This window comes from Canis lupus, chromosome 14 (assembly GCF_003254725.2).
Source record: "Canis lupus dingo isolate Sandy chromosome 14, ASM325472v2, whole genome shotgun sequence".
Lineage (NCBI taxonomy): Eukaryota > Metazoa > Chordata > Mammalia > Carnivora > Canidae > Canis > Canis lupus.
Window position 1 is genome coordinate 23,223,132 of NC_064256.1, and position 15,459 is coordinate 23,238,590.

The following is a 15,459-nucleotide window of genomic DNA, read 5'->3' on the forward strand; positions in this document are numbered from 1 at the left end:
GCTGTATTTCCACTGTCAAAAGGTGGACCTCAAATGCATTTTGATAAGCATCAAAGACCTAGACAGGTTTAATACTTGCTTTGGCATTACCAATATGAGCATAGGAACTTAGGACATTTAAAGCTCTTTACTGGGGCAGCCCTGGTGGTTTGGCACTGCCTTCAGCCCAGGGTGTGATCCTGGAGACCCCGGATCGAGTCCCACGTCAGGCTCCCTGCATGGACCCTGCTTCTCGCTCTGCCTGTCTCTCTGCCTCTCTTTCTCTTTGTGTCTGTCATGAATAAATAAATAAAATCTTAAAAAAAAAAAAAAAGCTTTTTACTGTGATCAAAAATTTATTCAGGTCTGAAAGAAAAGTAGTATTGGGACACCTCGGTGGCTCAGCATTTGAGCATCTGCCTTTGGCTTAGGGCGTGATCCCAGGATCTGGGATCGAGACCCGCATCAGGCTCCCTGCAGGGAGCCTGTCTCTCCCTCTGCCTATGTCTCTGCCTCTCTCGTGTGTGTCTCTTATGGATAAATAAATAATAAATAAATAAATAAATAAATAAATAAATAAATAAATAAATAAGTAAGTAAGTAGTGGTGGTGGTAGTAGTAGTAGTAGTAGTAGTAGTAGTAGTAGTAGTAGTTGTTGTTGTTTTCTGATAGCCTGTGGGCGTTTCCCTGATGGTATTACATAGAATATAGCATGGTAAATGAAGTTGCCTTTTTATTTTTTGGACTGCTGTTGTGTGACTATTTCACTGAGAAGAAAGTTCACTGTCTAAAGAGAACTGTTATTATTACCCTAGGAAAAAAAATAAGAGTACATCTCTTAATACATATCTTTCAGTAATCTTGGTTTCCAGAGGTCCATTGCTTTTAGCCCCTCCTGAAAAATATTCTTTTTTTTTTCCATCATTCAACAAATATTTCCTAAGCACCTGTTGTATGCCAGGCATGCTTCTCAGGAATGGAGTTAGGGTATAATTATGAACAAGATAGGCATAGTCCATGGCCTCCTAGAGCTTTTAGTCTGGGGGGAATAGTTACAAAAAACCTTAGGGGCACCTGAGTGGCTCAGTCAGTTAGGCATCTACTTTTAGCTCAGGTCGTGATCCCAGGGTCCTGGGATCAAGTCCTGCATTGGGCTCCTTGCTCAGCGTGGAGTCTGCTTCTCCCTCTGCCTCTGTTGCTCTCCTCTCCCCTGCTAGTGCTCACTCTTTCTCTCTCTCTGTCAAATATAAAATCTTTAAAAAGTAAAACAACAACAACAACCTTCACCAAAAACTTAAACACTCTGTCCTGTGATAGGAAAGAGAGATCCATTGGCCATAATCTGCTAGGTGGAAACTCTTGCATTTCTTAAATATGATTCTGTTTAAGATGGTCCATCCCATGCTGTCAGCCCTTCAAACAGCAGTATGGATACACCTATTTAAAAATCTATTATATGAATCTACTTTGTAGAAACTAAATAAAGTCTTTTTGCCACTTTAAGAAAAACACAGAATGCTATTTTAAGCCCCCTGTTTTTAAAGCTGAGCACTTAACTACAAAGTTTGTGAAAGGCCAGTTGCTTCGGCATGCAGATTTCTCTCTCAGGGCCCACACTTGTCTGTTCTCAAGATTCACTGCCAAGATGAACCTCTTTCTTGGCCCAAACAATTGCTCCTTGGGTGGTTCTAGTACTAAAATGATTATTAAAGACTAACAAATTCTTCTGTGAGGAATGGTTAACCTTATTTTAAAATGAAAGATCTTCAGAACTTAGCATACTTCTCTTCTGATTGCTTCTAGCGCTTTATGTAAACCCCTATTTCTTCTAATCGGCATCTGCAGGGATTGGCAATGAAGAATACTATTCTTGTTTCTACATACAGAAAGTAAGTAAAAGAAGATCAAGTGCACTGCCTACAATTGTGATATTTAATACCATCTAGCATTTTATTGAGCTCTACATTTGAAGTCAGACCTATTCATGAATATGCAACTCATAGGCTGGAGATAACCTTAAGAACCTATAGAAAGGAAGACTTAATAAAAAGAGTTGCTATATTTTCTATAATGGGGATTCCTTACCACTTTAGGATTTGCAGATAAAATCCTTTTCATCTAGAAAAAAAAAAGTTCTGGCTCTGGACCAGACTAACCTAGTCTATAATTTCCATGTCCGTAATTTCCCGACTTGACATCACTTGTCCCAGGCCTAGTAGGGTCAATTCTACAACTCCTCAAAACCTTTCTACCCACCCCCAACCTCAAAGGAAGTCTCCACCAGCATATACACATACAACATTTTATAAGTCTAAGATTGAGATTTGCTTATAAGAATAAACTGATTGGACATAACTAATTCTTGGTTTATGACAAAGCAGTCCTTTCTGGCTCACCAGTGGGAAGGAATGAACACTTCCTAAATTCATAGCCTCCATCCACCTGACAGTAAAAATGCATGGCTAACATCACTTTGGTGACACAGGGGTTCCCTTTCCTCCTTCCTCATAATAAGACGCTGGCACAGCTTTCCCACTTATCCCTCATGCAGATACGATTCCTGCAGAACCTTCACCTGATTTTCAAAGTGGGGCACTGGTTGATAAGAGGGCACAAATTATATGCAGTCCAGATTTTTACCTTCAGCAAGTTCCATGCCCCAAACTCACCCTGTTTCTTCTCAAGGTGCTGCTCAAGGTTTGAATTTCATTTGTCAGTGAGGACCTGGTGGCTTTATTTTTATTTTTAAAATATTTTATCTGTTTATTCATGAGAGACACAGAGAGAGGCAGAGACATAGGCAGAGAGAGAAACAGGCTCCCTGGGAGGAGCCTGATGCAGAACTCGATCCCAGGACCCCGAGATCACACCCTGAGCTGAAGGCAGACGTTCAACCACTGAGCCACCCAGGCGTCCCAGGATCTAGTTGTTTTAAAGTGGCTTGCCTAACTGCTTTTTAAAAGTAATTCTTACTGTGTTTATTAATAATTCTTAGAGGAGCCTAGGTGCATAATACAACAGTGACTGCTAGTGTTGGTTCCTGTGACACATCAGTGTGTCATAGCTGCCACTAATGGATGTTCAGGTCAAAAGGACAGCCCTTCTTTTAGTGTGACTTCACCTAGCATGTGATTGTCTGGATATTTTTTCCCTTTTTTACCCTATTTTGCTTAGACTGTAAGAGTACAAGTCTGAATCATAAGTGGGTAAAATTTTTTCTTAGCTATTATCTATTGTTCATAGGTCTCATCCCTACTCCTCCTGAATCATGGAAGATGCTAGTGACCCAAGTAATAGTATACTCAAACAAATACACATCATGTGTTTAGGGCCCTTTAATTTACTATTTACAGCCCATATGCTTCTAAAAAGATTTTCACTTTGCACTAAGAGCTTAATTTGTCAGTGAGTTATCATCTATAATTTATACTGTAAAACATTGAGAAAAGGAAAAGGTTCATCACAGGTAAATTTTCAGATTTCTGTAGTTGGAGACCTTCAGTGCTGCCATTAAACCACACTGTGTGGACAGCTGCTTTTATTAAGTCTGAATTTCTGCTGGTGTGCCTTACTTTTATAATGGAATAATCCTGCAACATTTCACATGAATTATTGGAGAACAGACTTCATTGTCCATGGACATCTAAAACTACATACATGTAGCTACTGAGCACTTGAATGTGGGTAGTCTGAATTGAAATGTGCTCTAACTACAAAATACACACTGGATCTCAAAGACTTAATATGAAAAAGGAACCTAAAATACCTCATTAATAATTTTTTATATTGATTATTTGTTGAACTGACATCTTAGATGTATTGTGTTAGATAAAATATATTGTTAAAAATTAATTCCAACTGTTTCCTCTTCCTTTTGTACTGTGGCTAATGGAAATTTTTTAACTACACATGTGGCTATTATTAATTTCTTTTTTTTTTTAACATTTTTTTATTTATTTATGATAGTCACAGAGAGAGAGAGAGGCAGAGACATAGGCAGAGGGAGAAGCAGGCTCCATGCACCGAGAGCCCGACGTGGGATTTGATCCCGGGTCTCCAGGATCGCGCCCTGGGCCAAAGGCAGGCGCCAAACCGCTGCGCCACCCAGGGATCCCCTATTATTAATTTCTATTTAACAGGACTGATCTATAAAGATCTTCTAACCCAACCCCTTCATTTTAGAGATAAGAAAACCAATAGAATTCAGAAAAATTAAGTGACTTGCTTTATGTTACATAGTATCTTGGTAGAATAGTAATATAAAGTTTGAGACCAGAAATTCCTCCTAAATCTTAAGACCAGTGCCCTTCTCAGTAACACCAGTTTTTTGTGACGCTGATACTTTTATTTTAAGAGGAAATATCTATCCTACAGAATTCTTCATTCAGTCTTTTAGTTAGAGGAAAGATTCTTTCTATAGTGAAAGTAAAAAAAAAAAAATTTAAGTTTGAAATTTGAGTTATTAGCTTTTCTTAAGATGGAGGTGGTTTTCCCTAAGAAAACCTTATCAACAGGACACTTGCAGCATTGCAAATATTTAAAAAATAGATCCAGTAAATACCATACTAAAGTTTTCAATCTCATTGTACTCTTATGATACAATATATTATAAATTTCAGCTCTTTATTGAGTATGCTAAAGTCACAGTATCATGATAACATATAACCTGGAAATGATGCTAGTAAAAGTAAGGCCTCCTGACTATATATTTCCTTGGTAAATTACTAGGCAACTAGTTATTTTCTCTTGCTAAGCTTTAACACTCTCAGTGTTGGTATTGTGAGAATAGCTTATATTTGAGCTAAAGAATTGCCCATGTGTAGAAAAGTCACTCAGAGTTCAGGTTTTAAGAGCAGTAAAGAGCATAGTCTTCTGTGGTGTGCAAACTGTGACCTTAGACTCGTTATTTAATATCTCCGTGGCTCGCTTTCCTTGTCTGTAAATTAGGGACAATACCACTTATCTGTAGGGTGATTGTACAGATTTGAATGACACATAGGTAAAGCATATATAGATGGCATAATATCTCATACTATCAATTTTATCTTAGTATAAAGAAAAAATAAAAGAGCAAGTATTGGCTCTTATCTTTAAAATATTTTTAGCCACTTTCCTCCCTCTCTTTTCTATTACTATTGAAGTAAAAGTTCTTGGTCAAATCTGGTTATAAGAACATCTTGTTTTCCATGTAAAAATTCTTAATTATTGTCTGAGAGCTATCACAGTCCTTATAATACTTATGACTGGACATGCTCTCATTACATACATTTAATATTCATAAAATATATTTATGAAATAAAATGTAAATGAGACTGTGTTTAAAAGCTCATCTGGGGATCCCTGGGTGGTGCAGCGGTTTGGCGCCCGCCTTTGGCCCAGGGCACGATCCTGGAGACCCGGGATCAAATCCCACATCGGGCTCCCGGTGCATGGAGCCTGCTTCTCCTTCTGCCTGTGTCTCTGCCTCTCTCACTCTCTCTCTCTCTCTCTCTGTGACTATCATAAATACATAAAAATTAAAAAAAAAAGCTCATCTGAATACCACTATTATTTTTCTAGTTGCATCAAAAAGAATAAAATACCCAGGAATAAATTTAACCAAAGAAGCATCATGTTCCCTGATTTCAAACTATACTACAAAACTACAGTAGTTAAAATAGTTTGTTATTGACATAAAACCAGACACATAGCTCAGTGAAATAGAACAGACAGCCCAGAAATAAACCCATGCATATCTGGTGAATTAATTTATGACAAAAGAGCCAAGATACACAATATACAGAAAGGGCAGTCCTTTTAGTCAGTGGCACTGGAAAATCTGGACAGCCACAGGCAAAAGAATGAAGCTGGACCACTCTTTTACACTAAATACAAAAATCAACTTAAAATGGATAAAAACATGAATGTAAGACCTGAAACCATAGACCTTCTTAAAGAAAACACAGGCAGTAAGCTCCTTGACATTGGTCTTGGCAATGAGTTTTTGGATCTGACACCAAAAACACGAGCAAAAGCAAAAATCAACAAGTGGATTACATCAGACAAGCTTCTGCACAGTAAAGAAAACAGTCAACAAAATAAAAAGGCAACTTCTGGCATAGGAGAACATATTTGCAGACCCGTTAATATCAAAATATATGCAGAATTACTACAACTCAATAACCCCTCAAAAAATCTGATTAAAAAAGAGGCAGGAAAAAAATTTTAAATTAAAAATAAGCAGAAGATCTGAATAGACATTTTTCCAAGAAGCTCTACAGATTGCCTGTTGAAAAGGTACTCAACATCACTAGTCATAAAAAAAACATATATTAAGGCCACAATGAGCTATCTCTTCACACCAGTCAGAATGGCTGTTATCAGAAAGATAAGTAGGACATGTTGGCAAGGATGTGCAGAAAAGAAATCTCTTATTTTTGCTTGTTTGTTGTTGTTGTTTTATTCATGAGAGACACAGAGAGAGAGGCAGAGACATAGGCAGAGGAAGAAGCAGGCTCCTTGCAGGGAGCCCAATGCGGGACTTGATACCGGGATATGGGATTGCGCCCTGAGCTCAACCGCTGAGCCACCCAGGCACTTCGAAAAGAGATCTATTGTGCACTGTTGGTGGGAATCTAAATTGGTGCAGCCACTATGGAAAAAAATATGGAGGCTCCTCAAAAAATTAAAAAATTTTTTTTTAAATTAAAAATTGAACTAACATATCCAGCAATTCTACTTCCAGGTACTTATCTGAAGGAAAATGAAACACTAACTTGAAAAGGTATATGCACCCCCATGTTCATCGTAGCATTATTTTCGGTAGCCACGACCTGGTGCAACCTACATGTCCATCAGTGGGTAAATGCGTAAAGAAAATGTGTGGTGGGTGTGTGTGTATGTGTATGTAATTCAGGCGTAAAAAAGAATGTAATCTTGCCATTTCTAACAACATAGATGGACCTGGAGGACATTATGCTGAGTAAAATAAGTCAGAGAAAGACAAATATCATATGATCTCACTTAATGTGGAATCTAAAAACGAAAAAAAATAAGGCTCTTTCAATTGGCTTTTATAAATCATGATGGAATTTTGATGATCTTTGGTTATGCTTTGGTAACTATACCAGATACTGTTAAAACATTGAATTGGGTTTTAAAACCTAAAGACTATTGAGAGTTAGATTATTGAAACAAAAATTTTCAATAATAATTGTTCCCAGATTTCAAATATTTTAACTTGTAAGTATGGCAATTGAGTCACATAAGTTTACTTTACAGGGTTTTCACTTAAAAGAAAATATTTGATCACATGTGCAGCCAAAATTAACTTCTTGCACCCCTTCTTGCCCACCGCCCATCCCATTTCTTCTCATTGCCTGCTGTTCCTTCTTTATAACACTTTCCAGTTGTTTTCCTACTGTTTTGTCATATTTTCCCTTTCTACTATAATCCTGACTGTTTATTCTCCACTCTCTACTGCCAAGCATTGTGCCAGACACACTATAGAGACTCAAATATTTTTTGAATAGATGAATGTAGTTGACCTTCTGATTCCTAATTCATTTCTTTCCTCTGTATTATACTGCCTTAGCTTAGCCATTTATATAATTAGGATGCACATTTTTTAACTGCAAAAATGAAGGTCATTATTTATACCCATTTGGCTGAATTTCTTAAAGCCATTTGGTTTCTTTACATGTGCTTACAAAATTCTTAAAATATTTTTAGTAGACAATCATCTTTTGATGTATTTGAGCCAGTGTGAATTAAGCCCATGAGGAATTTTTTTAACTTATTACTAAATGAAGAAAAGAATTTTTGAAAGTTTCAGGTTTACCACTAGAAGCTCTTTTGAGCCAGTGATATATTATCTGGTATATAATTTTTTCAATGATAATTTTTAACATTTGTTAATATTAATTGACTAAATTCTTGAAACCTTTCTCAACTAGTCATGTATTATTCCACAGTAACTCTAACTAAATTTAACAGAGTCTATTATGCTGCTAAATGTATCAAAATATACGTTATGGTCAATCTGCATTCTGTTTGCCATCTCAATACAAAATGACATGCAATTAACATTTTCAAAAGGAGACATTTTAGCAATTTTTAATGCATTCCAGTGCATTTGGTAATCGGATTGAAGTTACACAAATGTGTGGTTTCACTGCAGGAAGTTTCCAGTTCCTAACGTCAACAGTTGGTCTGGTGTCTAAAATGTTCACAGTTTGGTTAAAATTATGCTCAGTACCAAATGTATGACTTCCACCAAGAAAAGTGGGGTCAAATGACACATCTGGTGGTCTCAAAAATGACAATAGAGGATATGCTGAATCAAGCTTACTGTTACTGAAATACTTGTTAGAAGTTTTTTCCCTGAGCATTGTTAAAAGAAGAAAAAGGGAGAAATTTGTAAAAATCTTGACTGGAATAGTGCCTGGATCCATACCACTTGGGTTTGGAAGCCAGGAAATCATTATAAAAATTGTAATTGGCTCTTTTATTATTTAGTCCTCAAACTTAAGAGAAAAGACAACTAGAAAGTCTAGTCTACTTTTAGAATTATTAGGTCAATTATTAGTATTTCTGAAGGAAACTTTTTTTTTAATGCTATACATATTCTGGCAATTCGGTCATATTTTACTGCCAGCTTTATTAAGACTACTTTCTCAATTTGCAAAGATAATGATTTCTCATGTTATTTGAAAAACTCTATATGTGAAATTTTACAATGCTATTAGCCTGTTATTTAAGTTATGATTAGGTTTTACATAATACTTGAATTTCTTTGGATAATACTGAATATGGTAGACTTAACTAACATTTTCAAATTTCATTGATAGCTGACAAGGAAAAAACCCAAATATTTACTGAGTACTTAGCATGTTTCAGGAAATGTATTAATGCCAGTGTCATTTCATTCATTTGTCACAACATCTTCCTGAGTATGTTCACTTACTCCCATTTTACAGATGAGAAAATGGGGCATGTGAGGATTAAGTAACCCAGGTACAGAACCTAAAGTAACTTTTCCAAAGTAGCATAAGTTGGGGAGCCCTTAACCAGTGTTTTCATATTGTCATTTCTACAGTTCAACATGGTTCATAGCAAAAAGCATTTGTGGGGGGTAAACACAGAGAAGTTCATCCAGAATAAAATTAAGGAGTATGGCCAAGAGGAAGAAAACAAGCCAGGGACTGTGGTACCAGTGGATTATTGGAGGTCTTGTGAAGGAAGGGTAGAGTTAACATTACTTTATTACTCAAGCCAACAACATTCATTCATTCAGCAGTATTTATTGTCTATTGAGTGCCAGCTATTCTGCTACTACACATACAATTAACTGGACAGGGACCTTGCCTCATGGAGCTTATATTTTAGTAGGAGCGACAGACCAAACACTAAGCTAATAAAAAAAAATAGGCAAAGAGGGACACCTGGGTGGCTCAACGACTGAGCATCTGTCTGCCTTTGGCTCAGGTCATAATCCCGGAATCCTGGGATCGAGTCCCACACCAGGCTCCCTGAAGGGAGCCTGCTTCTCCCTCTGCCTGTGTCTCTGCCTCTCTCTGTGTGTCTCTCATGAATAAATAAATAAAATCTTTAAAGAAAAATAGGCAAAGAAATTAATATGTCAGGCCATGGTAATTATAGTGAAGGGCATAACCTATGGAGTGAGATAGAAAACAAGTTAAGGGGGGATCAACTTTAAAACAGGGTGGGCAGAGCAGACTTCTGCATGGAAATAGTATTTAGGATGAGACTTAAAGAATTAGCAAGCTGTGTTGAGAGTGAAGCAAGGAGAGAACTGGAGAGCAAAGGCAGAGTAGAATATGATCCCTTTTCATATTTGGATTGGAAAAGATTTTTTATAAAGCCTGACAAACACCAAGTTTTGGTGTGCTGTGGGGAAAGAGAGTCCTCACACCCTGTATAAGTCCAAACACCTACTCTAGAGAGCCATTTGGAGTATCTAGGAAATGTGAAAACAATTTTGTACATATACTCTAGAGCAGTTATTCTTAAGTCTTAAAAACAATATCCCCCCCTTACACATCTTTAAGATGTCAGGAAAACTTTCTATCATAACTTTAATTGTTGCAAAGGATGGAATTTCCCACATATTATAAATATTGGCATTTAAACATAAAACGATTACATCATTCTTTCAAATATATTCAGTGAAATTGAGATCCCAAAGCAATTTGGTACATGATATCACCCATTTAAAAAATACATGAACAAGCTCTTTAACAATCAGAAATTTCACATCATTCCTTTTTCTACCTGAACTCAGATTTCTATCCACTTCCCCCAAAGAATTTTATCCTTTATCTTGAAAGTCTTTTATTGATCACTCTACCGTATTTCCTGGCAACAAAAAATATTGGTATAAATTATTTTTAAAAATATATTTACTGGTACCCTAGTGCCAAGTGTTAGAAAATCTCTTCTGAATTATTATTTTATTAGTAGTATATAATCAAACTAGATAGATAGATAGATTTTTTTTTATAATAGACTTTAAAAGTTGGGTTTTTTTAGAAGGGCATCTCTTGGTGAGATGGAACAGCTTGTTCTTGTTGTTTCTTAATGACTTCATGCATCTGAAGATGACTATTACTAGAAGGAAGCTAACAGTTAAGTGAAGAGAAGATAGGGCCAGATGGGGGCTTGCAAAGATGTATTAGTGTTTTTTAAGTGCATTATATTGAGTATTATCTGTAATATTTCTTTCATCTAAATAATAGGCTAAATGAAATTTAAAATGAATACAGATTTATGATATTTAAAAATATGTGGGCAAAAGAGTGAAAATATTTATGAATCTGATTAAGTGATTGAGAAAATAAAAAAACACTATAACCAATACGTATTTCTTTTACTTGAAAATGTAGCTTCAGTCTGTTTAAAGTAATGTTGAACTTTTCACCAGTCATCTACTTTTTGTCTCAATAGATTTGCCTATTCTAAATATTTTATATAAATAGAATAATATGTGTTCTTTTGTGGTTTCTTTCACACAGCATAATATTTTCAAGGAGCATCTGTGCTGAAGCACGTTATCAGTACTTCATTCTTTTTTTACTCCTTTAATTATTGAATATTAGTCTATTATGTGAATATACCACATTTTGGTTATCTGTTCATCAGTTGATGGACATTTAGGTTATTTCTACCTTTTGGCTATTGTGAATAATGCTGCTATAAACATTCACGTACAAGTATTTTTTTGAATACCTGTTTTTATTTTTCTTTATATGCTGGGTCTTATAATAACTCTCTGTTTAACTGTTTGAAAAACTGGCCATTTTTGAAAGTGGCTGCATCATCTTTACATGGATGCTTTCTGATAACAGTATGATGGATCCAGTTTCTCCACATCCAAGCCAACAGTTGTTATTATCTGATTTTTTATTATATCCATCCTAATGGGTGCAGAGAATCTCACTGTGGGTATCTTAACGGTTTTGATTTGCATTTTCTTCATCATGTCAATGATATTAAGTACTAATGATGTCAAGCACCTTTTCATATCTCTACTGACCATTCATACTTTGGAGAAATGTCTATTCACATCATTTGCCTATTTTTCAAGTGGGCTATCCTTTTATTGTTGAGTTATAAGAATATTTTTTATATATTCTAGCTTCAAGTCGCTTATTAGATTTTTGATTTACAGATATCTTCCCGCATTCCGCTGATGGCCTTTCCCTTTTTGGCATAGTATCTATTGAAGCATGGAAGTTTGTAATTCTGATAAGGTCTAACTATCTACTTTTTTTCTTTTGTTACTTGTGCTTTGGTGTCATCTTTAAGGAACTATTGCCAAATTTGAGGCTGTGAAATTTATCTCCATATTTTTTTTTTTGTTTTTCATCCTTTCACTTTACTAGAGTTCAATTTGCCAACATATAGCATATCACCCAGTGCTCATCCCATCAAGTGCCCCCCTCAGTGCCCGTCACCCAGTCACCCCAACCCCTCACCCACCTCCTTTTCCACCACCCCTTGTTCGTTTCCCAGAGTTAGGAGTCTCTCATGTTCTGTCTCCTTCACTGATATTTCCCACTCATTTCCCCTCCTTTCCCCTTTTATTCCCTTTCACTATTTTTTATATTCCCCAAATGAATGAGACCATATAATGTTTGTCCCTCTCCAATTGACTTACTTTACTCAGCATAATACCCTCCAGTTCCATCCACGTTGAAGCAAATGGTGGGTATTCGTCGTTTCTAATGGCTGAGTAATATCCCATTGTATACATATACCACAGCTTCTTTATCCATTCATCTGTCAAAAGACATCAAGGCTCCTTCCACAGTTTGTCTATTGTGGACATTGCTTCTATAAACATTGGGGTGCAGGTGTCCTGCCGCTTCACTGCATCTGTATCTTTGGGGTAAATCCCCAACAGTGCAATTGCTGGGTCCTAGGACAGATCTATTTCCTCTTTGAGGAACCTCCACACAGTTTTCCAGAGTGGCTGCACCAGTTCACATTCCCACCAACAGTGCAGGAGGGTTCCCCTTTTTCCACATCCATCCAACATTTGCTGTTTCCTGCCTTGTTAATTTTCGCCATTCTCACTGGTGTGAGGTGGTATCTCATTGTGGTTTTGATTTGTATTTCCCTGATGGCCAGTGATGCAGAGCATTTTCTCATGTGCTTGTTGGCCATGTCTATGTCTTCCTCTGTGAAATTTCTGTTCATGTCTTTTGTCCATTTCATGATTGGATTGTTTGTTTCTTTGCTGTTGAGTTTCATAAGTTCTTTATATATATATTTTAAAAGACTTTATGTATTTATTCATGAGACACACACACAGAGAAAGGCAGAGAGACGGGCAGAGGGACAAGCAGACCCCATGCAGGGAGCCTGATGCAGGACTCAATCCTAGGGCCCCGGGATCATGACTTAAGCCAAAGACAGATGCTCAACCTCTGAGCCATCCAGGTGTCCCTCATAAGTTCTTTATAGATCTTGGATACTAGCCCTTTATCTGATAGGTCATTTGCAAATATCTTCTCCCATTCTGTAGGTTGTCTTTTAGTTTTGTTGACTGTTTCTTTTGCTGTGCAGAAGCTTTTTATCTTGACTAAATCCCAATAATTCATTTTTGCTTTTGTTTCCCTTGTCTTCATAGATGTATCTTGCAAGAAATTGTTGTAGCCAAGTTCAAAAAGGGTGTTGCCTGTGTTCTCCTCTAGGATTTTGATGGAATCTTGTCTCACATTTAGATCTTTCATCCATTTTGAGTTTATCTTTGTGTGTGGTGTAAGAGGATGGTCAGTTTCATTCTTTTGCATGTGGATGTCCAATTTTCTCAGCACCATTTATTGAAGAGACTGTCTTTTTTCCAGTGGATAGTCTTTCCTGTTTTGTGGAATATCAGTTGACCATAGAGTAGAGGGCCCATTTTGGGGTTCTCTATTCTGTTCCATTTATCTATGTGTGTTTTTGTGCCAGTACCACACTGTCTTGAGGATCACAGCTTTGTAGTACAACCTGAAATCTGGCATTGTGATGCCCCCGGCTCTGGGTTTTTGTTGTTTTTTTTTTTTTTTTTTTTAATATTCCCCTGGCTATTCGGGGTCTTTTCTGATCTACACAAATCTTAAGATGATTTGTTCCAACTCTCTGAAGAAAGTCCATGGTATTTTGATAGGGATTGCATTAAATGTGTAAATTGCCCTGGGTAGCATTGACATTTCACACTATTAATTCTTCCAATCCATGAGCATGGAATATTTTTCCATCTCTTTTTGTCTTCCTCAATTTCTTTCAGAAGTGTTCTGTATGTAGTTTTTAGGGTATAGATCCTTTACCTCTTTGGTTAGGTTTATTCCTAGGTATCTTATGCTTTTGGGTGCAATTGTAAATGGGATTGACTCCTTAATTTCTCTTTCTTCAGTCTCATTGTTACTGTATAGAAATGCCACTGATTTCTGGGCATTGATTTTGTGTCCTGCCACAGTGCCGAATTACTGTATGAGTTCTAGCAATCTTGGGGTGGAGTCTATATTTTTCTTCTAAGAATTATATAGTTTAACTAATTTCAGACTTTGATCCATTTTAAATTCATTTTGTATATAGTGTCATATAAAGGTCCAATTTCCTTTTGTTTGTGTTTGTCAAGTTGTCCTAGCACCATTTGTTCAAAAGACTGTCCTTTCCTCTGTTGAATGGTGTTGGCACTTTGTCAAAAATCAGTCGACCCTAGAGCAGCAGGAAGATGGTGGAATAGGAGGATCCTGAGCTCTCTTCATCCCATAGACAGACCAACTCAGCAGCTACCTCTGTACAACTAACCCTGAAAATGATCTGAAAATTGGTGGAACAGACTTTGTACAGCCAGTCATAGAAAAAAAAAAAAAGACCTCATCAACAAGGCTAGGAGGGGCAGAGACATGATTGGGAGGAATTGATATTAATACAATAATAGGAGGGGGCTTTAACACCCCCATTTACATCAATGGATACATTATCCAGAGAGAAAATTAGGAACAGTAGCTTTGAATGACACATTAAATCAGATGACCTAACAGATGTATACAGAACATTCTCTCCAAACCCAGTAGAATATATTTTCTTTTCAAGTGCACGTGGTACATTATCTAGGATAGATCACATGTCAGCCCACAAATAAGTCTCAATAAATTTAAAGAGACAGAACCATATCAAGCATCTCTTCCAACTACAATGGTTGAAACTAGAAATCAATTATAAGAAAACTGGAAAAAAAAATAACAAGCACACACAGGCTAAACAACATACTGCTAAACAACCAGGGGATCAATGAAGAAGTCAAAGAGAGAATCAAAAAACACATGGAGACAAATGAAAATGAAAGCACAAAGATCCAAAATCTTTAGATGCCACAAAAGTAGGTCTAGGAGGAAAGTTTATAGCAATACAGGTCTATCTCAAGAAATAAGGAAAATCTCAAGTGAACAACCTAATCTTACAGTTAAAGAACTAGAAAAAGAAGAATAAACAAAGCCCAAATCTAGGAGAAGAAAGGAAATAAAGATTAGCATGGAAATGAAGTAGAAAATTAAACAATAGAAAATAGCAGAGAACCCAAGAGATGCTTCTTTGAATAGATCCACAAAATTGACAAACCTTAGCCAATCTCACCAAGAAAGAAGAAGACTCACATAAATAAAATCAGAAATGAAGGCAGATGGGCAGCCCGGGTGCCTCAGCAGTTTAGCGCTGACTTCGGCCCAAGGCATAATGGGAACGAATCCCACGTCAGGCTTCCTGCATGGAGCCTGTTTCTCCCTCTGCTTGTGTCTCTGTCTGTCTCTCTCTCTGTGTGTCTCTCATGGATGAATAAATAAAATCTTTAAAAAAAAAAAAGAAATGAAGGCAAAGAAATAACAACCAACACCACAGAAATACAAAGGATTATGAGAGAATGTTATGAAAAATTATAGGCCAACAAATTAGACAACCTAAAAGAAATGGAGAAATTCCTGGAAACATACA

The 15,459-nt window shown here is 36.6% G+C and overlaps 1 protein-coding gene across 18 annotated transcripts in view; it reads left to right on the top strand.

Annotated features, from left to right (window-relative positions):
* The window catches only part of UMAD1 (UBAP1-MVB12-associated (UMA) domain containing 1), a 360,265-nt gene that overhangs the window by 196,114 nt on the left and 148,692 nt on the right, over positions 1-15,459 (top strand). The window contains exon 6 of one of the 18 annotated variants that reach the window (XR_007402015.1): positions 1,783-1,868. The exons of 16 other annotated variants lie outside the window; for them this stretch is intronic. The gene's annotated coding sequence lies outside the window, so the exon portion shown is untranslated. Of the gene's footprint in view, positions 1-1,782; positions 1,869-15,459 lie in introns of those variants that run through there. One more of the 18 variants, XR_007402011.1, reaches the window with a different exon arrangement.